The sequence below is a fragment of the Crotalus tigris genome, unplaced genomic scaffold (assembly GCF_016545835.1).
Source record: "Crotalus tigris isolate CLP2741 ecotype Arizona unplaced genomic scaffold, ASM1654583v1 scf7180000017551.9496454, whole genome shotgun sequence".
Lineage (NCBI taxonomy): Eukaryota > Metazoa > Chordata > Lepidosauria > Squamata > Viperidae > Crotalus > Crotalus tigris.
In genome coordinates, this window is record NW_024096469.1 from 7,195,868 (window position 1) to 7,221,478 (window position 25,611).

The 25,611-nt window shown below is 39.0% G+C and overlaps 1 pseudogene; it reads left to right on the forward strand.

Annotated features, from left to right (window-relative positions):
* LOC120309126 overlaps positions 1-25,611 on the forward strand; it is a 144,445-nt pseudogene that overhangs the window by 19,462 nt on the left and 99,372 nt on the right.

Below are 25,611 nucleotides of genomic sequence, written 5' to 3' on the forward strand. Positions count from 1 at the left end.
AATGGTGGAAGTAATTATGAACTGTAAAAAATCATTATTGGTAGCGATTTATGCTCCAAATGAAAATCAAGAGAAATTTTATCTAAAATTACATAAGAAAATAATAGAACTGGAATATGAAAGCATATGTATGATTGGAGATTTTAATGCTATTGTAAAGCCTGAGCTGTATTATAATACATCAAAAAAATAAGACTCTAAGAAGAACACTTCCTAAATCCTTCTATAATATGGTGGATGAATTAAATATACTTGATGCTTGGAGAGAGAAATATCCAGAAAAGAAGCAATATACGTTCTATTCTAACAGATACCTGTCCTGGTCAAGAATTGATATGACATGAATGTCAACAGATTTATTTACAAATATACAAAGTATAGCCATAGAAACAAGCACATGGGCGGATCACAACCCAGTTACAATCATATGGAAAGGACAAAAAAAGAGAACAAGATGGACATTAAATCAAACTATATTGAATGAAAAGGATTTTCAGCAATATATGAAAAAAGAATTACTTTTCTTCTTTAAGGAAAACAAAAAAGAAGATACTTCACTTCAAAATGTTTGGGATACAGCAAAAGCATACATGAGAGGACTTGCTATGACTTATTTGGGGAAAAAGAACAAACAGAAAAGACAAAATAAGGGAAAACTGGAGGAAGAATATAAGACACTTGAGAAAGAATTACAGAAAGATACACAAAATAAAAAGATTAAAAAATTAATGGAACTGAACAAACATAAAATGAACTTACTAGAAAATGAAGGAGTGGCAATGAAAATAAAGACAGCTAAGCAAACCTTTTTTGAGCATGCAAACAAACCAAGGAGATGGTTGACATATAAAATTAAAAAGGAGAAAGAGAAGAGATGGATTAAACAATTGAAAGATGCTGCGAGGATTTTACAACATCGAAATGAAGAAAAGAAAAAAATAATCTGGGAATATTATGAGAACTTATATAAGCAACAAACAGTTTCAGATGATAGTATAAAACATTTTTTGGAAGAAACAGAGATACCTAAAATGCCGTAGAAATTTAAAAAGCTATGAGAAGAGGAAATAACAATGATGGAATTAATAGAAGCAATCAATAGACAAAAAAATGGTAAAACACCAGGACCGGATGGACTACCAGCAGAGCTATATAAGACATTGCAGGAAGTACTAGGTAATGTAATGTTGGAACTTTATAATGAACTTCTTTCTGAAGCTAAGATACCAGATTCGTGGTCCGAAGCTCTTATTATTCTCATACCAAAGGAAAAAACAGAAACACAGAAAATAAAGAACTACAGGCCGATTTCCCTATTGAATGTGGACTACAAAATATTTGCATCAATAATGGCGGAAAGACTTAAAAAGTTTTTAAATGAATTTATACAATTGGATCAAAATGGCTTCTTACCCAAAAGACAGATTAGAGACAATATGCTAATTATATTGAACACACTAGAATATTATGAAACACACCCTGAGGAACAGATGGCATTGTTGTTCCTGGACGCACAGAAGGCATTCGACAATGTGAACTGGCAATTCATGATAAACCAATTACAGACTATGGATTATGGGGAGAAATTTATAAATGTAATCAGAACAATTTATAATAAGCCAAAGTAATGATAATGACTGAGAAGATCAATATTATGAAGGGAACAAGACAGGGCTGCCCCCTATCCCCATTGTTGTTTGTTCTGACATTAGAAGTATTAAATAGATGTATAAGACAGAATAATGACATAAAAGGGATGAAAATTAAGAGGAAAGAATATAAGCTACAAGCATTCGCAGACGATTTAGTATTTATTTTGGAGGAACCATTAGAGACAGGACCTGTATTAATAGAACAAATAGAAAAATATGGTGAGGTAGCTGGGTTGAAAATTAATAAAGATAAAACCAAAATGTTAGTGAAAAATATTATTGAAAAACAAAAAAAAAGAACTGGTGGGAAAATTAGATATACAGATTGTAAAGAAAGTAAAATATTTAGGGATCCACCTGGATCCCTAAATGCACAACAATTAAAGAGGATAATTATTATAAATTGAAAAGACAAATTGAAGTAGATTTGGATAAATGGAAAAATGTACACTATCATTAATGGGAAGGATTGCGATAATCAAAATGAATATATTACCACGATTATTGTTTTTGTTTTCAACAATACCAATAAGATTAGATAAGAAATATTTTGAGGGGCTTAATAAAATAGTCTTGAAATATATTTGGCAGGGAAAAAAGGCAAGTGTTAATCTAAAAATGTTACAAGATACAAGACTGAGAGGTGGGTTTAGTCTACCTAATTGGGAATTGTACTATCAGGCTGCAGCATTATCATGGATGAGAGAATGGATCTTACTGAGGAATACAAGATTATTGACATTAGAGGGACTTGATTTTACAGTTGGCATGCGTTCATATGATACGGAAAAAACAGAATACATAGCTATTTCCAGAGACATCATATAAGGAATTCTTTATTTGTCGTCTGGGAGAAAGTAAAGAGAAAGCATTATTTGAAGATTCCAAATTGGGTCTCAACTATGGAGGTGCTAATACACCCCAATATGTTTAACATGGGAAACATTATAAGATATAAAGACTTACTAACAGATATGGGGGAGTTGAAAACCAAACAACAATTAGAGGAACAAGGAATAAAGATGGATTGGTACATGAGAACGCAAATACAATCTAGATATGAAAAAGTTGTTAAAATAGATGGTGTTAATTTGGGACAACAGAATTAGATGAAATACTCACAGAAACAGAAGAAAAATGGATTAAAAAATGTACAGTTATCTACTACATATGGAGTTAGAGGAGGAACAAGTGAAGGAGACAATGATACAATGGACAAGGAATTTTGGATACACAATTGAATTAGATAGATGGCAGCAACTATGGGAAAGAAACTATAAATTGACAATGGTGACTGCGTATAAAGAAAATATGTACAAAATGTTTTACAGATGGCACATGTCTCCAGAAAGATTAGCTAAAATGTTTAAGGACAGGTCTATGAAATGTTGGAAATATCATCAAATACCAGGCTCCTTCTACCATATGTGGTGGACGTGTGTAGAAGCTAAAACTTATTGGAATAAAATTAGAACATGGATAGAAAAGATGATACAACAATGTATAGAACTAAGACCAGAAATATTCCTGTTGGGTATTCTACCAGGGAAATACAATAAAGAGAAAACATATTTAATTATTCATATAATCATGGCAGCCAGGATTGTGTTTGCACAAAATTGGAAAGCACTGAAAGCCCCCCCAGAGGGAGAGGTGATTGGGAAAATACTGGAATGTGCAGAAATGAATATACTAACAATGACAATTAAAGATAAGACAGAGTCAGATTACTATGAAATATGGGGAACTTTTTATGATTGGTTGAAAAGAGAATATGGTTAAAAGATAGTTAACATCAATTTAGATGGAAGAAGAAGGAGCAGATAAGGAGGGAGACCCAGGTGACACAGTATTGAATAACTGGAGGTTGTATAAATATTTATAGAAGTATATACCGAGAAGGTTAGATAAATAGAACTAGTAATGTAAGAGAAAATTAGTCTTATTGTATATAATATAGATAGGGAAATTTGGAGAGAGGAGTTGATCGGACATTACCCCTGAATTATATCTGAAGAGGGATGAGAGGGAAGAAAGGAGAGGAGAGAGAAAAGAGTAAAGGAGGGGAGAAGGAAGTAGGAAGGTTGGAGGAGAAGAGAAGTGGGGAGAAAGGGGAGGAGAGTGGTGAAAGAAAGAGAAGAGGAGAGGAAGAAGAGGGAAGTAGGGAAGAGAAGAAAAGGAGAAAGAAGGTAGAGAAGAAGGAGTGTGGATACAGTCAAAGGGGAAATGGGTGAGCAACACCAAAAGTCATGTGTATGTATTTATTTCATTTTATTAAAAGTATCTTATATATGAATGTAAAAGAATGTATGTTAACATCTGATAAATATCACGGTATATATATGGGGGAGAGTTTGGAAAAAAACATTTAAAAAAAAAGGTTTTGAGGCTGACGTTTGGCAGCTCAAATCTTCACTCCCTCCACCGATTTCCTATGGGGTTAAGGTCCGGAGACTGGCTAGGTCACTCCAGGACCTTAATGTGCTTCTTCTTGAGCCACTTTTTTGTTTCCTTGGCTGTGTATTTTGGGTCATTGCCATGCTGGAATACCCATCCATGGCCCAATTTCAATGCCCTGGCTGACGGAAGGAAGTTCTCACCCAAGATTTGATGGTACAATGGGTTCAAACATCTCACCTCTATGCTGGAAATGTAAAACAGCAATAGGATCATATTACCATATGTGGTGGGAATGCCCAAAGACTCGTGAGTATTGGAACAGGACACGAAACTGGTTGAGGGATATATTAACACTGGACTTAGAGTTAAAACCTGAACTTTTCTTATTGGGAATAATGACAGAAAAATACAACAAGAGAACAATCTACCTGTTGCTACACATCCTGACTGCAGCTAGGCTTGCTTTTGCGCAAAAATGGAAGAGCAAGGAAATTCCCACAGAGGAAGAGTTAATACATAAAATATTAGCATGTGCGGAAATGGACAGGCTCACAATGATATTAAAAGACAAATGTGGATCAGTTTATTATGAAACCTGGGATAAATTTTACCGCTGGAAGAATTTGAAGAGGACGGTTGGAATTAAAGATGAATGTTAAGATAGAAATATATGTTATTTTAGAATATGTATTGTATATAAAACTCAGATGTATATGTAGAGATGAAGATTGATTGTAAAAAGTGGAATAATCTGATAAGAATGTATATACTGAAATGTCACGTTAAATCCAATGTTTGTTTCTTTTTAACTGTATTATAAATAAAATTTGAAAAAAAAAAAGATTTGATGGTACATGGCCCTGTCCATTGTCCCTTTGATGCGGTGAAGTTGTGTTGTCCCCTTAGCAGAAAAACATCCCCAAAACATAATGTTTCTACCTCCATGTTTGATGGCGGGGATGGTATTCTTGGGATCATAGGCAGCATTCTTCCTCCTCCAAACACGGCGAGTTAAGTTGATGCCAGAGAGCTCGATTTTGGTCACATCTGACCACAACACTTTCACCCAGTTCTCCTCTGAATCATTCAGTTGTTCATTGGCAAATTTCAGGTGGGCCTGTACATGTGCTTTCTTGAGCAGGGGAACCTTGTGGGCGCTGCAAGATTTCAGTCCTTTACGGCGTAGTGTATTACCAATAGTTTTCTTGATGACTATGGTCCCAGCTGCCTTGAGATCATTGACAAGATCCTCCAGTGTAGTTCTGGGCTGATTGCTCACCATTCTCATGATCATTGAAACTCCACGAGCTGAGATCTTGCATGAAGCCCCAGACCGAGGGAGATTGAGAATTATTTTGTGTTTTTCCATTTGTGAATAATGGCACCAACTGTTATCACCTTCTCACCAAGCTGCTTGGCAATAGTCTTTTTTTTTATTGAAAGTTTTTGAATTTTACAAAACAAATCCCTTCCCCAAACCCCCCACCCTCCCATACCCTCCCTCAACCTTCCCAGAGCTGAGTACAGGCTTAATTAAAATTTTTCAAAAGAGATAAAAAATAAAAAAAAACTTAAAACACATATAAATCCTGAACAAATCTAAATACCTTAAATTAAACAAATTGTCTTCTCTAAACCTTTTCTAATATTATACTTATATTATTATCCATCATTCTATAAAAAATAGCCAAAACACAAATTTAAACATTACTTTCTTTAAATATCTATACCTACAATATAAAATCTAATCTAATCTCCCTCTTTCTTTACTCTAGAACACAAAAATAAGCATATGAACATTCATTATACCATTAAAACTAGATACTCATAATTAGTTAAACTAAATACTTATATTTAAACTCCTTATCTAAAATTTGATTAAACAAATTAACTTCTCTTAAGAATAATAATAATAATAATAAAAAAGAGAAAAGAAACCAATCTTTAAACAAACTATAGTATACTCTAGACCCTTTTCATATCATTTATATTATTATCCATCATTTTATAATATACTCTAAACCTTTTCATGTCATACTTATATTATTATCCCAGCACATATTTAAACATTACTTAAGACATTTTCCAAAAACATTATAAATTTTACTTCTCCTGCAATCTCAATCCATAATCTTCTGTCCAATAGCCGGTTGCGTCCACTATAAACACAATCCTTATCAGTCTCTCTTGCCCATAAGCATCGAAAGAAATGCGTTAAAATCTGCCCTTGAAGATCGCTCCAAAAAATTTATAAGTCCTGGTTCTCCCACAAACTCAGGAACCAATACCTGTGAAGCTTCCTCAACCTCCTTCTTCTGTTGGTCTTTCTCTTTACGTTTATATGTTACTTTTTCTTTACATTTATATGTTGCACAAGTCTCAGGAACCAATACCTGTGAAGTTTCCTCAACCTCCTTTTCTTTACGTTTATATGTTGGACAAGTTGTCTTCTGGTCTTTCATCTCTTGTGGAACTTCCTTGAGCTTCTTCTGTTGATCCTTTTCTTTACAGTTATATATTGCATAGGTTATCTTCTGCTCGTCCATCTCTACTTGTTGAGGCCTCCCATTTTTAATTAATATAGGCTCTTCAGACTGCAATTCTGGCATTAAAGGTTGCTCCAAAGAATTTATAAATCCTACTTCTCCCTCAGATTCAGGAACCAATACTTGTGGAACTTCCTTAAACTTCTTCTGTTGATCCTTTTCTTTACAATTATATGTTGCACAGGTTGTCTTCTGCTCCTCCATCTCTACTTGTTGAGGCCCCTCAAACTGAAATTTCCCAATTTTCGTAATTCTAAGCACTTCTGACTGCAATTCTGCCTTTTTTTCTTCCAAAGCTTTAAGCATGGTAGGTGACGATGAGCATACCCCCAGGACCGAAGTATAAAAATCTTTTGCTTTAGAAACAGTATTAAGACTATAACGTATCCCCAGGTAGCTCACCACCATTCCAGTCGGAACATCCCATCTAAACAAAATTTGTCTCTTTTTAAGTTCGTCTGCTAAAAAAGCAAACTCCTTTCTTCTTCTTAAAATTTTTGGTGGGATCTCCTTTAAAATTATAACATCTTGTGAAGCAATTTGAAACCTCTTCTTATAAAAGGCTTGTATAATTTCATTGCGCAGGGATCTTTTCCCAAAGTAAATTACCACATCTCTTGGCAAATTGTTTTGCTCTGCCACCACAGAGTTAACTCTAAATGTCTGATCAATTCCACTAAGTATTTCCTCTTCTTCTCTATTCAGAATCACAGCAAAGTCCTTTGCCACCATCTCCCTCAAATCTCCTTGCACAGACTCATGTAAACCTCTGATTCTTAAGGCATATTCCATTTGTTTATATTGAAGCATAAGAATCTCATCTTGAGAGTTTTTCATCTCTTTTTCCATACTTTCAAATTTTTCCTCCATCAATTCCAATTTTTCTACTACCTCTTCTACGCGAGAATTCAACTTTTCAAGAACAGAGGCAACTCCTTTTAAAGTCAAAACTATCTCTTGCCTCAAAGTCTTATTATTTTCCTCTAAAATCTCTTTCATTTCTCCCCTAATTTGAAGTATAATATCTCCCATCATATCTTGCAAGTCCTTCACCATTGTTGACTGCGGCAAGGAAGAAGGTGAAACTATTAATTTAGGTTGTTGCCCTGATGATAACACCGAAGAAGAAGCCACCTTGGAAGCTGTAGAGATTACTGGACGCTTTGGAGCCATCTTAAAAAAACTTTACTCCTTCTTAAAAATTGCAAGAATTAAGCAAAAAAATAAGAAATTAACTCCAGAAATTCAAAAAAAAAATCCTTCAAGTGGGGATCATTATGATAAAAAAAAGGAGTTCAAAAAAGAAAAAGGAGGAGAAGAAAAAAATAATTAAATAGAAAAAATCCATTCCATTTTTTAAAAGTACCAAAAAGTACAAAATACAGAACACGAAAATTAAACAAAAATAATAATATTAACACTCCATTCCAATCATAAAAAAAACAAAAAAGAAAAAAGGAAAGGGAAAAAAAGAAACACCAAAAAGCCTGCCGGTCACCATTCTAGCTTCCGAAAAAAAAAAAAAAACACCGAGAGGCTTGCCGATCGCCATTTTACTTTCTCTTTCAACAAAGGAAAAAATAAATAAAAAGAGGGAGTATAAAAGTAAAAACAAGTCTTGAAGCTTAAAATCCAAATAAATCAAAGAAAGCAAAAACTAAATCCTCTACTCAGCTCTGTCCGTTTATAACAAAAAACTCACCAGTTCTCTTTAATCACGGAGGTGGTTGCAGCAACTCGTTTTGTCCCTAAGGACAAAAGCAGCTGGGAAGCGGAGACAGTCTGAACTCCGTGGGAGCACTCTTTTCACCCCCCCAAAAAAACTTGGGGGGTGCATAAGAGGCTCTACCACTATTCAGACAACTCTCTACCCCCCCCCTTTGCCCGGGAGGGGGTTTTGAACTGCTGAACAGCTGATGTCTGCTGTTCATAGCGATTCTTACACTTACCCAGGAGGACGGCTACAAAGTAGCCGCCATCGCGCGGCAGATCCACCGGAAGTATCGGCAATAGTCTTGAAGCCCATTCCAGCCTTGTGTAAGTCTACAGTCTTGTCCCTGACATCCTTGGGCAGCTCTTTGGTCTTGGCCATGGTGGAGAGTTTGGAATCTGATTGATTACTTCTGTGGATAGGTGTCTTTTGTACAGGTAACAAGCAGAGATTAGAAGCACTCCCTTTAAGAAAGTGCTCCTAATCTCAGCTCGTTACCTGTATAAAAGACCTGGGAACTAGAAATCTTGCTGATTGATAGGGGATCAAATACTTATTTCACTCATTAAAATGCAAATCAATTTATAACTTTTTTGAAATGCTTTTTTCTGGATTTTGTTGTTATTTTGTCTCTCACTGTTAAAATAAACCTACCATTAAAATTATAGATTGATTATTTCTTTGTCAGTGAGAAAACATACAAAATCAGCAGGGGATCAAATAATTTTTTCCCTCATTGTTTATATAGATTTTCTTGATTATAGTTCTATAAATCGACTTATGAATTTGGAGTTTGTCTTAACAGAGTTTTTAATTGTTCCTATAAACATTGTAATTCTCAATTTTATGTGTTCTAGTGTATTGATTATTTGTGTTGATATTCATATAATGGATTTCAAAAAGGAATGATAGTTTTTAGAATAATCCAGTATATTCATCTGTTTGAAGCAATTGTTGGAATATTTAAAATTTATGATGCCTGTAAACTATTTATCTACCTTCTACTCTATTTTTTTTTTTTTTTGCTTTCTCTCCCCCCGTTTTGAATTTTTTGGGGATTTTTTTTCCTCCACCTTTTTTAAAAAAAACAAAACAAAAAATGCTTAATTAAAAAGATTGATTCTGATGTCATAGTGGTCATATTTTTTAAAAAATTGAACCTTTTAAATGTAGAAAATAACTTAAATTGTGATGCGTGGATAATGGCCAAATCTAGCCAGCTCAGTAGCAGTTACAAATTTAATTAATAAATTAATTATAGCTGGCACTGTGGACATAATTGACCAAATAAATTTCTTTCTATATGAATCTCATAAGAGTAGAGCAGTGGTTCTCAACCTGTGGGTCGGGACCCCGTTTGGGGTCGAACGACCATTTCACCGGGGTCGCCAAACAATGCAGTCCGCCATTTTTCCCCCCTTTTCCTTAGCTGTGCTACTCCCTTTTATTCTATTGGCTTTTGAAAGCCAATAGAATAGACTCTCTTGAATAGAGTCTAATTCTATTGGCTTTCAAAAGCCAATAGGAATTGTCCAGATTGTCTCTGCCCTGCTGAGCCTGCCAAAAGTCCCATTCTGCAAACGGTGCTGCCTCAGTTGAGTAGTCCTCGACTTACGACCGGTTGAGTAGTCCTCGATTTACGACCGGTTGGGGGTTGCAGCTTTAAAAAGGTTGAGAACCACTGGAGTAGAGGATCAGCAAGGAGCCCATAATGAGACCTTAGTTTCTGAGGTATGTTTCCTCATAGTGTATTTTTAATTGCCCTGAATTATGTTTAGTCTAATCTATTCCATTATCACCCTATACAGTATTCAATACTGATACTAATTATTTCTTTAGAGTAAAATGGTAAGGAGGAAGCTGATGGCCACCCTATTCCAAAGCTTATATTTCTTCTCTTAGCAGTTCCATGTAGACATTAAATAAAGTCAGAGATTGCACCAATATAGATCTTGAAACTCAAAATAATTTCTAGTATTGGGCATTTCCCACCTACAAATCTGCATGGATCACTTCCCTTAATCATGAAGCCAGGCACATTTTGGCTGATATTTTTCAAGTAGATGTTAACCCTAATCCTCCACTCTTACCTGGACCATACCCTCAGTGTATACAAATTGAAAGAACTTTAAATTAATGGAACAAATGGGTATAGACATATGTTCCTATGTGACCAATGCTGATGCCCAATCTAAGGAAGATATGATTGACATTAATTACACAGATGGTACAAATTGCTTTCTCTAACCCAGGGGTCCCCAACTCCCGGGCCAAGGCCCACTATTGGGCCTTGAGCCTTTCAGAACTGGGCCACGGAAGTGGTGGGTGCGCATTGAATCATCCCCTCCCCACCTTGCCAGTTTGCAAAGCCCAAAAAGTTGGGGAACTCTGCTCTAAGCTACTGTTTTTTCCTCCTTTTTAGTATCGCAGCCAAGAAGGTGCTGAATTACTTTTCATCTGATGAAATAAAAGCAAGCAAGCAAGCACTGTTCAGTTCCTCTTCTTTTGCATTGATTAGAAGTAGACCGCAGTGCATAATTTCCCAAGGTTTCTTCTGTTTGTGCTCTGTCATCCCTTTTACTTCATTATTCTTATCTTCGTATTAATACTGGAAGGCTGATAGCAGCTTAGATTCTACTCCCTGAGCCTTTTCACATTCCATAGAGCAAAATAGGATTTGATAATATTGCAGTCTGTTGAGATGGGAAATTGCCCAATACATCCAGGAAATCATTTAAATCCATTGGACACCTGAGTCTGATAATTTTTTGATCTATCATTTCTGCACACTCACTATTCCAGAACCAGAGAGCTGTTGCACAACCTAACGTGTTAATAGCTTAAGTTAAATCAATTTCCTGCCCTTTTAAGTCTAATCTGTAATGTGTTTTCTTTGGGTTATGTTCAGGACAATGTGTGCACCTGGCTGTTTTGTTTTTTAGCTATAATTTATACCTTAATGTGATATATAGTTAAACATGGAATTTTTCTCTCTCTCTTTCTCTCCCTTTTTAAAGTTGAAAAATTTGATTGTGAATTACTTGATGGAACAATCAAATAACATCCTCAAACAGAACACTTCGATGTGGGATAAACTAGGCCTAGCTTTGATCGCCTTTACATTAATAACAGATTACAATCTTCAACTGTCCAAAAAGGGACTGGAACAGTTATGCATGTTTCTTTGTCTGGAGAACTCACCAGCAGATGTAAATGAAACCAAGCGCTTCAGAGAGATATTTTCAGAGTGTCAGGGGTACGTAATTTGACTTTGGGGTATATGGCAAGAATGTAGTGTGGAGTGAAGATACTGAAGGTTAAGGTAGAAAGATGGAGGCTTTGGTTGAGAGGAAGGCAAGCAATTGGGTGTGTTCAACATGTTGAATGCCTGCTTTGCTGGTTTGGTGCTAATGATTTTTTTAATGTGATAGATTTCTGAAAAGATCAGCATACATTTAGTGATTTGACATAAATTGCTCAAATATTTACTTGTCTATAAATTTATCAGTTTTCCCTGTGAAGTAGGTATTGGAGAGATGGACTGGCCCCAAATCACCTAGCGAGCTTCCAGGACCGAGGATATGCTTGAACCTGGATCTTCTTAGTGGCAGTTGAGCATCCTAACCTCTGCATCATGCTAACTGTCATGTGACAGATCTAGATATTCATATTTGCTAAAAGCCACACTTCAAAAAAGGGGCAGAGCCAGGCCAAAATGAAATATTAATTGAATTGGTAACTACTAATTAAATTTGTTTACAAAACAAATTCTGTTGGTAAAATTACCTGATCCTTATCTTCATGCTGTCTTTTACAGACAAAAATACACTTACACACACACACACACACACACACACACACACACACACACGGAAAACATAAGAAATCTTTTCCCTTCTCAGGATCTTTCCTTCAAGCACACTCATTATAGAAGGCAATACTGCACAGCACAACAATTGCATGAATTTATTGCTGTAAAGTTAGAATATTATACATTTCTCAGTTTCAATGCAACTCAGTCAGAGGTACATGCCACTGATCAATGTGATCTTCCCAGGTGATGTAAGCAAATACGTTGTCTAAATTAGTAATCCGATCATTTCCAAAACATGGAGAAAGATTTCCCCATGCAGGAAACAATTTGGAGGGAAGATTTGGGTTCTCAGGCAGTTTTTGACCCTGGAATCACGCTCTGACTCTTGGCTGCTTTCTTTGATTTCAGGCATATGGTGGTCTTAGTCAATCATAAACATGCTACTGTATTTCCCTGCACCTGTGCTTTTAGATGGGCTGTTTGTACTTCATTGCACTAGAACATTTATCAGGCTGTTGATTAAGTTCATTATTCATTATGAGCACTAGAAAAGGTTATTTGTTGGGCAAGCCTGGAAAAGTGATTACATTCCAATCAAAGATGGACGTTCTGTAATTGACCAGGTCCTTGGCTTCTATATATCCAAAGCACAACACATTCTCTATATTCTTTCCAGAAGACATTCCCCTCCTTCCCACAGAAAATGCAAAAAGTAAGAAGAAATAAGAATAGGGTGTAGTTGGGAGGAAGGGAAAGGGAAGAGAAAGTGTAGATAGGATGGAGCTGAAGGGGGCAAAATTAACTGAACAGGAAAGAAAGAAAATGAAAAGTCTTGTGCAGCTCTTCCAAAAGGTATATAAGTACCAATTATGTGAATCCTCTCAAATAAAAGACAACCAAGGATCTTTCTTTCACTATCTGAAGACAGATTCCATTTGTTATTGGTAAAGAAGGTGGCTTGATCTCTAGATCATTAAAGATAATCTCAGTGGTCATTCTTTCATGGTAGCTATTTTGCAAATGCGATTCCTCTTGTCTTAGGGCAGGTATTTTCTGTAACCCACATTGCATTCTCTGTATGTGCTTATTAGTCTCAAACTGTTGGGGCCAATTGTATAGAATAGGGGGGAAAAGCAAAATTATGTTATTTTGTTATAAATCTGAAGGACTTTATTTTTGTTGAAAGTAAGAAAGGCAGATTAATTTGTACAGGGAGATTCTGGTAAAAAAAATTTTTTTTTAGTGGATCTTAATTTCTTCTATCTCTTTTAGTGTGGAGGAGAAGTTGATAATATTCTGTAATAACTGTATTGAAGATGAGATTTGCCAGTGGGTGTGGACACTCCCAGTTCTTCATCTATTTACTGTGAATGATTCTGAATATAAAACCAGGACTTGCCTTGAATCAGAAAAAAAATGGGCAAGGTTGGAACATATTCAGTATTTGGAATTCAGAGATGGAAACAGAAACTTTAATAAGTAAGTTTTTCAGCCTCGTATTGTTACTCCTGAAATGATTTCTGATTTTTTTTAAAAGTTGATTTGAGTTAAAGCATGGACCGTCAATATTTATACAGATAGTCCTCAACTTACAACCATTTGTTTAGCAAATGTCTGAAATTATAACAGCAGTGAAAAAAGTGATTTTATGAGTGTTTTTCCCACTTACAACCATTGCAGCATCTCCCACATGGTCATGTGATCAAAATTTGGACACTTGGCAACTGACTCATATTTATGACAGTTGCAGTGTCCCTTTTTGCGACCTTCTGACAAGCAAAGTCAGTGGGGAAGCCAGATACACCGAACAACCGTGTTAGCAACTTAATTGTGGTGATTCACTTAACAGTTGTGGCAAGAAACATTGTAAAATGGAGCAAAACTTACTTAACAACTGTCTTGCTTAGCAACAGAAATTTTGGACTTGGATATAGTTTTAAGTTGAGGACTACCTGTAGACTGCAAAGTGGACTCCAAGAAATAAAAATAGTGCCATTTGGTGATGTGACCTTTCAAGATAGTAAATGTTTGTGATCTTCACAAATGATACTGAGGTTAATAAAAATAATAAATTATCAATTGTTGCATGAGTAATTAAACTTTCTCCAGTAAGTCTGGTCTTTTTGCTTGATTAATCCATAAAATGACTGAATAAATGACTCAGGTCCATGCAAGGGTTTCAAGAAAGAATTGAGAATATTATGAAACAATAATATTGTGATATAAGAGATCAATATGTAACATAGGAAGTACGTCTGAAGTGATAACTACAGTTTACATAGTGTCATATTTTGGTACTGTATTCTGATGATTAATATTAAATAACTAATATAACTGGATTATTGCAATGTGCTGTACATGGGGCTACCACTGAAAAGTATCAAGAAGCGTCATCTGGTGCAGAACAAGGCCATCTGGGCAATTTTAGGTGCCCAAGAAGGCTGCATGTAACACTTTTGCTTCATGAGCTGCATTGGGTACCAGTTTGCTTCATAAAGTTGTTTTATAATTTTAACATTTTAATCCTAAATTGTTCTGTTTTTAATTGTTTAATTTTATTGATTAAAGTGCACACCACCCAGAGCACCTCTCCGGAGGAGATGGGCAATTAAGGAGTATGAAATGTAAATAAATAAATTCTGAACCAGCAAACCCAGTTCTCTTAGATATAGTAGCTGACAAATTTCTTAATTTCTGGATTGACAATTCGTCACATTCCATATAATTTTGAAATTGAAGCTCCAACAAAAAGTACTTGGAGAATACTTGTGCCATGTTTTTATTCAAATTTCTGTGTCACTGTCATGCTTTTCTGTTTATTGAAAGGAATCTAATAATGCAAAAGAAGCATTTGCTGAAAGAAAACCAAACATTATTCAGGTCCTGGTTCTGCTTGTTACCACTATGCGACCTGGTGGAATTTATCTCTGGCCCTTACGCTGATCCATTCGACTGTCTTCTGGGAACTTTTCATAGACTGAATAATTTGAGAATTGGGCCTCATCACTTCCAGGTTTGTTCTGATTTCTAATTACCTTTTTTAATCATATTTGTCTGATGACGGCAAGGGATAGATACCAGAGGCCCAATCTTATATGCGGCCCATAGGTTTGTCATTACTCCTTAAGTGAAGTATGCATCAGCAAGTATGAGAACTTGGTTTGTCCAAGCTATTCTAGTAAATTGATCCATTAAGGCCTGATTTGCTAGTTTTGTCTACTAGGTAGAATAACCTCCCTCGGTCAAGACATATTGTTTGCCTTTGATATCTTGGGCTTACAATATCCATCACTCACCTCCGGAAGGGTCCCATATTAACAGTAGGTTGCGAAGGGGCTTTATTCTTATGGCAGTACTGCATGTCCTGGCTTATGTCATAGAATTTCCTATATACAGATACTTCCTCCTCAATGGGAGGAATACTCATTCACTTGGGAAGTAATCAGCCAGATTTGGCAGCCTCAGGCAAAACTAGATAGGCATCATGAACTGATAATAAGATACCCAGTGATGGTGAATCTTTTAGAGACCGAGTGCACAAACTGCAACCCAAAACCCACTTATGCATTGTCGGGTACTTGGTGGGTGTGGTGCATTGGCTGAGTGTGGCCCATTGGGTGGGCGTGGCTGTGGTGGTAAAAGCAGATTGGTTGGGACTAAAAAGTTCAATCAATTCCAACTTTGTAAGATCTTTTTTTTTTCCACGAGAAGTTGAAATTGACTGATTGAACCTTTTTTTTTCACACGGCGGCGGAGGACTAAAGTGAAAAGGTTTTATAAAACCCAGATGAAGGTCTAGGACTGGGGTGACAGCGCACGTGCCCACAGGGAGCACTCTGAGTGCTGCCTCTAGCACCCATGCCATAGGTTCGCCACCACTGAGATACCCTATGCCCCTAAGGAGATACACTGCACAGAATTCTGTTTTTGATACATTGTGGCTCCCAGTATTTCCTGGGGGTTATCAGCCCCACTACACAGACCAGACCAAGCAATCAGCTCTAGGAAGGCTAAAACTACCTTTATTGATATCAGCAATAAAAGCAGAATCTTGGAAGATTGACTGTACTTTATTTCCTCCCTCTTATTCTTCAGTGAATTAAGGAGGTATCTGCCTGAGCCATTTACAAATATTCATTCATTCATTCATTTATTCAATTTCTATAGACTCCCATCTCAAAAAATGACTCTGGGTGGTGAACAACCCAGTTTGTTTGTGTTTACCTGTTATAAATATGAGTCAGTTGCCAAGTCTCTGAATTTTGATCACTGTGACTATGGGGATGATGCCGCAGTCATAAGTGCAAAAAATGGTTAAAAGTCCCTTATCTCAGTGCCGTTGTAATCTCGAACAGTCACTAAATGAATGTTGTAAGTCAAGGACTGCCTGCATCCACTTTCAAATAAACTTTCCAACCAAGAGAAAAGAAGAAAAAAAATTCATATTCGCTGAGGCTCCCACATTTTGTCCCACAGTGCATGCTTGTACAATTATGCACAGAGTTGTGGTGGCTTGGCATCTGTGACTCTCACAAGAGGGTTCCCTTGTTTTTCCTCCACAATCTCAATTGTTGCAGCCTCCAATAAAACATGGAGATGCGGTCTCTCTTGTCATTATTGCCAACCCAAAAAGCAATAGAAGTGGAACAAAGCAACACTAACATGGAGGCTGTTAAAGACCAACAAATATAGCATACTGAAAACCTAGATAACCAAATAACAACTATTAAGCTGGACGTGACTTTCTACCTAAACCAGAAGAAACCTGAGGAACAAAAAGGCCAAATTGTATTGAAGGAGCCACCAGGAAAAGAACCTAATGACTATGAATGTGCTAGCCTTTCTGGAAAACTGATAACTAGATGGTCTTTCTTGGTTCTAGCAATATGTACAAGAATGAAGGGAGATTTACCTGATGATTTACAGGCATTGGTATGGAAGCCTGGTTGGCACAAAAAGAAAGCCAGAGTTAGATTTTTAAAAAAGGGGATCTTTTGATTTACGACAGAGGATCCTAAAGTCTCAATAAATGGGCTAAAGGGAGACTTCTAAATGAAGGGAAATAAAATTACTGGATTTAAATGTTGTTAAATGATAAAAAATAAGGGATTAACTGGCTTAACATTTAGGATTTTGACTTATAAGGAAAATGAAAATTAACGATTAGGGATTAGCTTTGAACTATTGTTTAGCCCAGATAATACAGATGATGGACTTGAGACAATAAAGGACACTCTATTAGTAAGTGATGATGTATTAAGATGAGAAATAGAAAATGCTTATATAAGATAAGAATATATTTAACTGAGTAATATGTATATTTTAGATATTATAACTTTTATGTAGTGAAATAAAGGAAATTTGGATTACCCGAAACTCAAATACTATGGATATTAAAGGTTAAATTGGTATATTGTATTAAAAAATTAAGTAAAACTTAAAAACAGGATATGGATATGTATAGGCAAACATTATATTAACTACTTTGTTATAATTAAAAATTTATAAGCCTAAATGTGATATAACAAATGTTAAGGGAAATAGAGAAGAATTTCTGATGATATACCCTGAGATATGTACTAAAGATTTTGTTATTGAACCACTGATTACCCAGTCACCACGCTGCTTTCCAAATACTCAGTGTAACATTGGAAAAATCAATAAAACTTGTTTTAAAAACAAGGTGGTGTGTTAGGAGCACTAGGAGCACGAGTTTCTCCTCTTGCCCATTGGTGGGTAACAGTGCGCTGTAAACTCAATTCTCTGGCAAAATGAATGCATGAATTTCAGGAAGATGATACAAGTTGTTACGTAGATTAAGGTTAGGTAGCTAATGAGGATTTCAGGTGATGGGAAAAGAGGAAAGTCTCATCCACAGGTAAACTAAACATGTTTTTTGTGTGTATTTTGCAACCTAAAATTCTTGGTTTATCCATGAGTACATACAATAACTCACAGGCATGACTGCATATCTACACAATGCAGGCAAATGTATGGATGTACAGTATTTATGTTTAGATCTGCTAATTGTCCAAGTCTTCTCAAGGGTAGGATGTGTTTCTTACAAATGGAGGAGTTCAGATGCACACAACACACACACACACACACACACACACACACACACACACCAACCTCTTTAGGCAGCAAATTGTACAAAGCCACTTGACTGAGAGATGTTTGTCTAAAACAGTGATTCTTTTTAATCTGAACTTTTTTCTCTGTTTTAGGATATAAAAAAGCTTTTGGAAAAATTGTTGCACATCCTGTCAGAAAAAAAGATGTAAGTAAAACATGTATGTACTTTTTTGTTTTTAAAAAAGCATTCATTTAGAACACACCTCACTGAAATAAACAATAGAAAAATTGATAGTGAATCACTATGTAGCTTTGTTTTGTCAAGCTGAAAATGATAACCCACAACTAGGTTAGGTCTTTGAAGAGGTACTTGATTCAGTCAGGTATTGGAATGAGTAGTTAATGTGTGTGCAATTTCTAGAGAGACCATGCTCAGAGACCACCATTTGCAAAGCTGACCTGTTGATCAAACGTGTGGCCCAGCCTTCTAAGACAAAATGGCCTACGTGGCCCTCACTGTCTGAAGGAAGCATGATGCCTCTGCACAATAAAGTGCTCCATCAAATGGATTGCTCACAATCCACAAACTTTTAGTCATAAAAGATTACATGTTAGTTTAATAACCATAAAGATTAGTATATAAAAATGTTTTAACAGAAGTTAGAAAGATTCATTTGTTTTATTTATTAACATTTATATGCCACTTTCATGTGCGACAATGCCATGATTAGCATTTCATGGCTGGGTTATTTCTACTAGAAAAGGAGAATTGGAGACTATTAGAACAAAGTAGGATGTGATTTTGAGAAAAGGAAAAAAAAATGGCCTCACTCTTCCTTCCTACAAAGAAGTCCCACTACAGAGTATGAGATTCCATAGACCCTGCTTCCCTGTCCCCATGTTTTAGCATCCGTCTGCTGCCATTGCTGGCCCTTTGTTGAGGAATGCCTAGCCAGTCATGGAAAAGGAATCAAGCAGGGGATTAGCCTTGAATTGTTGCGCAGCTGCAAGAGACCGAGGACTGCCCTCCCCCCCCTCATGGAACCATACCTGTCTGTTCCCAAGATAAGGCAAACAGTCTGGGGAAACTCCTATATTGTAGGTAAAATGCAGTAAAGTTACCAACTCGAATCTTTCACCTGTGGCACTATTGTTTGAGCCTGACAACTTCCCATGCTTCCCAGTGCTCACCTTTGCCAGCCTACCTGATACCCTTGCTGACCCTCCGTGCTTCCCAGGGCCTGCCTTTGTCAGCTCCCCCATGGTCCTTGACAATCCTTCCATGCTTTCCAACATTTTCCCACAGCATCCCCCCCCCCAAACACATTTGCTTGCACTCCGTATCCTGGGCTCCTGCCTCTTTCCACTTAGTGACCTACACAGTCCTAAGATTATGATGGCAAACAGGACTGCCATCGCTAATTAATGCGGTTACTTGATGTCATGCTTTATGTTTGCATCACTTACCAGTGGTAATTGCTCTTAATTATAATCCACCCAATTGCGGTGGTAATCTCAGAACTACCAGCATTTTGTTAGGACTCTCTTTAATGCTTAACCTTGATACAGTAGTAGGCAACTTTTCCAGGGGAGGCACATGTTTGGAATTTTATGAGCGAGTGGTGTTGATATTCAAAAAATGGCTTCTATAGAAGACTTCTTAGTTCAAAAAATCAACTATGGGGATGTGAATGACTGGTTATGAAGATGAAGAGAAGTATTTTACCTTCCTATAAGCTTAGTTTTCATTGCAAATGTCATTTTGAACTCCTGAGTCTTGTTTTGTTATGCATACTTTTAATGTGCATTTCTGGTGTTCTCTTAATTGTACAAATATACAAACTTTCTGCAATTCAGTACAATTCAGCAAGGTGATTGGAAACACTCTGCTGTTGCCTGTCAAAAACTTCATGAGATGTGCAGCTATCAGGTTCCAGCAATATCACATTACAAGTTATTAGCTACAGCAGTGGAGATTGTTTCAACAGTTCTTGCACTCGAACCCTCAGAGGTAAGCTCTCTCTTGCCCTTTGGTAGATCATTAAGATGAGTGGGGAAAAGGCTCACTGACTAGAGGAACAGAATAGCAGATTTGGAAGGGATCTTGGAGGTCTTCTAGTCCCAATCCCACTCAAGCAGGAGACCCTATCAAGTTTCAGACTTTGGGGGGTGGAATTCATTGGCACAAACAGCTTTGGTGAGGTAGTTACCATATTTTCCGGCATATAAGACGGCTTTCTGAACCATGAAAAATTTCTCAAAAGTCGGGGGTTGTCTTATATGCCCAGTCGTCTTATACGCTGGAAAATACTGTATTTTCTGGTGTATAAGACGACTTTCTAAACTAGCGGTTCTCAACCTGTGGGTCGCGACCGTTTTGGGGGTCAAAGGATGCTTTCACAGGGGTTGCCTAAGACCATCGGAAAACACATATTTCCGGTGGTCTTAGAAACCGAGACACCGCTCCTCTATCCGGCCGCTGCTGCCCTCCGCCGGCTCCTCCACCTCCAGGGTGCCTTTCTCCGACAGCGCCTGCTCCTGCCGCTGCCGCATCATTGCGCGCGCCCCCGGCGCCGCCCTGGGCTGGCTCATCGGCCAGTCCGAGCCAGGTCTGGGCTGCTGCGGGTGCTGCCGCTGGGGTGCTCTGCCGCTGCCGGCGCTGCTGACTGAACTGAGCTGCAGCGCCAAGCCAGTCTCCACGCCTCCTGGTTGCCCGGTTACACTCCACCCCCGGCTGCCCTCTGCGCCGTGTGGGAGCCTCCCCCACACCGCCCAGCCAGCCTCCCTTGCTGTTGGAGGCTGCCTCGGCCCGGTGGTGCCTGGCGCGGCCGTGGGGCTGCCGGGCAAGAGCGGCTCGTTCCCGGATCTCCGGGCCTCAGAAGCATCCAAGGGGTGGGGAAGAGGTCGAGGCAGCGGGGAGGCCAGCCAGCTGGGCCGGGAGGGGAGAAGCGGCACCTTCCGAGCGGGAGCTGGTGCTTTGGCTGCACCTCTCTTGCGTGTGATGGGTTGTGCGGCGTGCACAGGAGCTCCCATGACCCCACCGCTGCGATGGCACTCAGGAGGCTAGAGGGGTGGGCAGGTCCCAGGGGGGCGTCTGGGAGAGGGAAGAGGTGCTGGGATAAGGATGGGGGGCTCCAGGTTGGCGGGTGTGAGAGGGCAGCCGGCGGCTCCGAAGCACGCGGATCCTCCGCGCAGCTTCCAAGGCCCCAGATGTGCCGCTGCTTGGCTGTCCACCAGGCTCTCTGCCAAAGTCTCCCCCCCATCCGTGCGAAGCTGCTTGGGCGTCCTTGACAGCGCCTCCCCCCTTCAATCTTCTTCCTTCACCATCTCCTTCCTTTCCTCTTCAATCTTCCTTCCTTCTCCATCTCCTTCCTTTCCCCTTCAATCTTCCTTCCTTCCATCCATCCATCCATCCATCCATCCATCCATCTCCATCCCTTGGCGGATGTGAGAGGGTGGCCACCGGCTCCAAGGTGCGTGGATCCTCCGCACAGCTTCCGAGGCCCCGGATGTGCCGCCGCTTGGCTCTCCACCAGGTTCTCCACCAGAGCCTTCCCCCCTCCTTGGGCAATTGTGCGAAGCTGCTTGTGCGTCCTTGAGAGTGCCTCCCCCCTTCAATCTCCTTCCTTCTCCATCTCCTTCCTTTCCCCTTCAATCTTCCTTCTCCATCTCCTTCCTTTCCCCTTCAATCTTCCTTCCTTCCTTCCTTCCTTCCTTCCTTCCTTCCTTCCTTCCTTCCTTCCTTCCTTCCTTCCTTCCTTCCATCTCCATCCCTTGGCGGGTGTGAGAGGGCAGCCGGCGGCTCCAAGACGTGCGGATCCTCCGTGCAGCTTCCAAGGCTCCAGATGTGCCACCCCTTGGCTCTCCACCAGGCTCTCCGCCAGAGCCTCCTCCCCCTCCCCGGGGAATTGTGCGAAGCTGCTTTTGCATTCTTGGCAGCGCCTCCCCCCTTCAATCTCCTTCCTTCTCCATCTCCTTCCTTTCCCCTTCAATCTTCCTTCTTTCCTTCCTTCCTTCCACCTCCATCTCCATCCCTTGGCAGGTGTGAGAGGGTGGCCGCCGGCTCCAAGACGCGCGGATCCTCCGTGTAGCTTCTGAGGCCCTGGATGTACCACCGCTTGGCTCTCCACCAGGCTCTCCACCAGAGCCTTCCCCCCTCCCCGGGCAATTGTGCGAAGCTGCTTGTGTGTCCTTGACAGTGCCTCCCCCCTTCAATCTTCTTCCTTCTCCATCTCCTTCCTTTCCCCTTCAATCTTCCTTCCTTCTCCATCTCCTTCCTTTCCCTTCAATCTTCCTTCCTTCCTTCCTTCCATCTCCATCCCTTCCCCTTCAGTCTCTCTCCTTCCTTCCTTCCTTCCTTCCTTCCTTCCTTCCTTCCCTTCCCCTTCAATCTCTTTCCTTCTCCATCTCCTTCCTTTCCCCTTCAATCTTTTCTTCCTTCCATCTCCATCTCCATCCCTTCCCCTTCAATCTCTCCCTTCCTTCCTTCCTTCCTTCCTTCCTTCCTTCCTTCCTTCCTTCCTTCCTTCCTTCCTTCCTTCCTTCCTTCCTTCCTTCCTTCCTTCCCCCTTCAATCTCCTTCCTTATTCATCTCCTTCCTTTCCCCTTCAATCTCCTTTCTTCCTTCCATCTCCATCTCCATCTCTCCCCCTTCAATTTCTCTCTCATTCCTTCCTTCCTTCCTTCCTTCCTTCCTTCCTTCCTTCCTTCCTTCCTTCCTTCCATCTCTTTCCTTCTCCATCTCCTTCCTTTCCCCTTCAATCTTCCTTCCTTCCTTCCTTCCTTCCCCCTTCAATCTCCTTCCTTTCCCCTCCAATCTTCCCTCCCTCCTTCCTTCCTTCCCCCTTCAATCTCCTTCCTTTCCCTCCAACCTTCCTTCCTTCCTTCCTTCCACCCATCTCCATCTCCATCCCTTCTCTTTCAATCTTTCTCCTTCCTTCCTTCCTTTCCCCTTCAATCTCCTTCCTTCTCCATCTCCTTCCTTTCCCCTTTAATCTTCCTTCCTTCCTTCCTTCCTTCCTTCCTTCCCCCTTCAATCTCCTTCCTTTCCCCTCCAATCTTCCTTTCCTTCCTTCCTTCCTTCCTTCCTTCCTTCCTTCCTTCCTTCCTTCCTTCCTTCCTTCCTTCCTTCCTTCCTTCCTTCCTTCCTTCCTTCCTTCCTTCTCCATCTCCATCTCCATCCCCTTCAATCTCTTTCTCCTTCCTCCCTTCCTTTCCCCTTCAATCTCCTTCCTTCTCCATCTCCTTCCTTTCCCTTCAATCTCCCTTCCTTCCTTCCCCTTCCCTCCATCCCAACATTTTTGAGCAAGGAAGAATAAGCTTCTCCAGCGAGCATTGCTATATTGTTTTTGTGATTAATCACTATGCTTTAATTATGTTCAATTCGTAACAATGAAAATACACTCTGCATATCAGATATTTACATTACAGTTCATAACAGTAGCAAAATTACAGTTATGAAGTAGCAACAAAAATAATTTTATGGTTGGGGGTCACCACAATATGAGGAACTGTATTAAAGGGTAGCGGCATTAGGAAGGTTGAGAACCACTGTTCTAAACCATGAAAATCTTCTCAAAAGTCGGGAGTCGTCTTATACGCCCAGTTGTCTTATATGCCGCAAAATACGGTATATGAAAACATCACCGTTTTGGAATACTTCAGGCGATAAAAGTACAGGTAGTCTTCGACTTACAACAGTTTGCTTAGTGATCATTCAAAGTTACAGTGACTTACGATCATTTTTCACACTTATAAGCATTTCCATGATCACATGATTAAAATACAGACCTTGGCAACTGACACATATTTATGACGGTGGCAGTGTCCTGGGGATCATGTGATCACCTTTTGTGACCTTCAGACAAGCAAAGTCAATGGGGAAACCAGATTCCCTTAACAACCGTGTTACTACATTAACAACTGCAGTGATTCACTTAACAGCTGTGGCAAGAAAGGTCATAAAATGGGTCAAAATTCACTTAACAACTGTCTCATTTAACAACAGAAATTTTGAGCTCAGTTTCTGAGGACTACCTAAAGTATTTTAAAATTCACAAAATAATTTGGCTTGAAATTCACATGTGATGGCAGCAGTTAGACCATGATGAAACCTGGCATAGATTTGGCACAGATTAGGGGCTTACTGAATCTAACCATATGTGTTATTCCCTGCTTTGATGTTCAAAAGATAACATACAGCCGTAGGGATACCTTCCAAGGAGGGTTTGAACTATGCATTGTCCCTTCTGTGATCAAATTTCACAGAACTCAATAGGTTGCAGAATGAATCATTCTGTGATGCCTGAGATACCCTCCCAAACATTTCAGGATTATAGCCGAAATAAAGTAAGTAGAGAGTACTATTGGCAAGCTAAATCATAGGGGACCTAGGAAGCTTCTCTGTTGTGCACCTCTTCCCTGGAACAGCATTCCCACCATTCCCACATGAAATGTTAAAAGGCCCTTAAAATCTAGCTTTGATCCTAGGCTTGGTGTTAATGTGTCGGGTGGTGCCTTGTGCTGCATTTTAAAGATTGTTTTTAGCCTGAGCTGACTTGTTTTATTTTATGTTTTTAACTGATTAAATTTAGTATTATATTTTGTAAGTCACCCAGAGTTGACATGAAAGGGTGTCTATAAAGGTAAGCCTTGATTTATGGTTGTTTGCAACATCCCATGGTCATGTGATTACAGTTTATGACGTTTTGCTGAAAACAGGCACTTACTTTTGGCAAAACCGTCCCACAGTGAACAAATCGTTTGCTCAGTGACTATGATGTTCACTTAATGACTGAAGCAGTCGCTTATTGACTTTGATGTTTTCTTACCAGTCACTGCAACAAAGGTTGTAAAAATAAGGTCAACCACAGGAGTGACCCACTCTACGAACATCATGGGCAGTCTCCATTACAGTCATAGGTCGAGGACTACTTTTATTATTAAGTTTCATCTCATAGTCAGCCTGGATTTTAGACTGGATTTGGCCCTTTAGGTACCCATTGAGTCCTTCCCAAGGACCTGAGACAGACAAATGTTGTTTGGTGTTGTTATTATTACTTGAGATGGGTAACTGCCTCTGAGTGGATTTTCCTCTCTTAAAATTTTACTTATGTTCATTCAGGAAATACACTGTTCTTTCTTTCAACAAATTATATTTTCATTTTCATATGACAGATTTCAGAAATGGAGTTTGCCACAACAGTATACCAAAGTGTTCGTAAAACTGTTAGCGATTGGTTTTATTACTATCTTCCAAAACCTTTGCTGGAAAAAAAATCAATTACATTTTCTTGGAAAGAGGAACTTGAGGTTTGTGTTTTGGAATTGCAACTATATCTAGATTTTTAGTTTCCTTTTTCTTTTAACGGTAGTTCTAATTTTCTTTTCCTAGCCTTTTTTATATCAGTAATC